At 32.3% G+C, this 2,357-nt stretch overlaps 1 long non-coding RNA gene across 1 annotated transcript; it reads left to right on the plus strand.

Annotated features, from left to right (window-relative positions):
• Window positions 1-1,771, plus strand: LOC143940349 (uncharacterized). Its single transcript, XR_013263858.1, has 2 exons — window positions 1-42; window positions 1,238-1,771. It is a non-coding gene; the product is annotated as an uncharacterized LOC143940349 (long non-coding RNA).
• The last annotated feature ends 586 nt before the right edge of the window (window positions 1,772-2,357 follow it).

The following is a 2,357-nucleotide window of genomic DNA, read 5'->3' on the forward strand; positions in this document are numbered from 1 at the left end:
TGTGGTGGATGTTCGGACCTGGAACTCAGCTAATCGTACAAAGTAAGATATCTTCTCACAAAAAAATGTCATACATTGTTACCCTCAATAATTGGCCAAATATCTATACATATATTTTAACTATATATATTTTAATTTAGAAAGACATAAAATAGGAGCCCAACTTGTTTATATGTATCTTTGGTGTAACCTATATTTATATATTTTGTAGATTATTTTAATTTTGAATGCATACTACATATACTTTCTTTTACTCCCTACTTACAGTAAATCTTATTGTGCATTTTTCCATAGTTATCTGTGTATATTCAGCTCTATGAAAACATTAGTAAAGGGCAAATAGATAGATAGATAGATAGATAGATAGATAGATAGATAGATAGATAGATAGATAGATAGATAGATAGATAGATAGATAGATAGATAATCTCCATGTATCCTTTATAGAACTGACTCCGGATCACTTGTAGAAGAGAAGATTACATATAAAAGCAGTAATATAGGGGTCAAAATTTTGGCCTAACTTAATAAATGTTCCAATTCCAACTGGTCTGCATCCAAAATTAATACAAGTAACATCTAAAATTGTCCTTTGTTTTGGTATTTTGCATAGGAAATACTGAAGTGGTGTTAATTGCCTGTAAAAGTAAAGAAACAAGAGGTTCAATATGTTTAGCACCTTCTCAATGATTTTCTTACTCATATACTTATATACAGTACACCTGCCTCTCCTCTCCTATGTTTAATTTTTAATCTTCTGCTAACACATACTTTTAGGGAGTTTAGCTTTTTAGTATGTGAAATATGTTGTATAAGTATGTGATGAAAAATCTATGTAGAAATCATATTTAGATTATTTCCTTAGATAATACATTCATTTCTTTAATCTGTGAACTCTGTCATGACAAATGTATAAGGGCAGCCGCTTTTCTGACAGTTTTCTAACATTCATTTACTTGTTCCTGGTCTGTGATGCAGACATGAAAGAGCCACAGCCAGGCAATACGTAATATTAAAAGATGGCAAGCAATGACACCCCCATAATTTGCTCAGTACAGAATGACTTTAATAATAATATATGTTTATGATAGTGAATGCAAAAAAAAAACCTAGTATGCTTACTATGTATCCAGCAGCAAAATAAAAGTGCATAACTTGATAAAAAAAAGTGACCTTGTTATTATCTTCTTAATTCTATGTGTCATTTCTAATTGCATATTTTTTCTTTATTCAATAGCCGGTGAAGTGAAGGCACCAGTTGTGTTTTTCTTTGGTCCATCTAAAGAAGAGTTGGAGAAAGAAACAGCCACCTTAGTCTGTACTGCCAGTGAATACAAGCCAAGGACTGCAACGGTGGAGTTTCTGGTGGATGGTCAAACTTGGAAGAATGGGGTCTCCACATCAGCAATCACCAAACAGAGTGACAATTCATATATGGAAAGCAGTTTCCTCACCATGACCTCTTCTGATTATTGTAAATATAAGGAATATGGCTGCAAAGTGAGGCATCAGGGCAAAGAGTTTATCGAGACACTGAAGAGATCAGAGTGTTTCTAATATTCAGCTCATCTCTTTGTATCACCAAGTAGTAGAGTCAGTTGTTTATTATGAATTGATACTATGTGAAATATAAATGGTTCTTTTTCCTTCATGCTTGGCTTTCAGATCCCTTAGATGTTCCATTTATAATGTGAAATGCTTGGAATATGTAATGTTTCTTTTGTTTACCCCATGAAGCAATCAATAAATGACTGTTTATGTGTTTATGAAATCTGTGGTATTTCTTCACCTGTGTGTATTGATAAGTATACTGATTCTAAAAATGTGGTACACACACATTGGCTAATCACATAACATTGATGAAGTCATAGGTCTCTTAGGAACATAGTTATAGAACAGGGGGTAAATCATTTAGGAAGATTCTCCTGCAGCAATTTTTTTGGTGAATATCAGCTTCAAGGCTTTAAAAATACACCTCAGTGTTGAATTTAAGTATATACAATATTGCCACGTGGTACTAGGTATTATACTACAACAAATATTTATCTTTCTATGTTAGTTAAGCTAAGTCTTACCAAATGAATAAAATTAACTTGGTAATAAACATTAATTAAAAGCTTAAAGCTCACAGACATAAGGGTTATATCATGTACCCAAATATTGGCGTCACTCTGTGGGTGTCTGCATAACTTTTGCAGAGAAATTAGCTATAAGCTATTTGGGATTCAGGATTATGTGTAATCTTTAAAATGTTGCAGATCTCTATTTTTTTTTAATGAATAGTCAGTGTTTAATATCCAGTAAAATGGGTGGAGTAACCCTAAGAGTATTTTAAAGATATCTATTTCTTCAAGGAA

Source organism: Lithobates pipiens, unplaced genomic scaffold, assembly GCF_037356315.1.
Source record: "Lithobates pipiens isolate NorthernLeopardFrog02 unplaced genomic scaffold, aLitPip1_a1.2 Scaffold_3, whole genome shotgun sequence".
Lineage (NCBI taxonomy): Eukaryota > Metazoa > Chordata > Amphibia > Anura > Ranidae > Lithobates > Lithobates pipiens.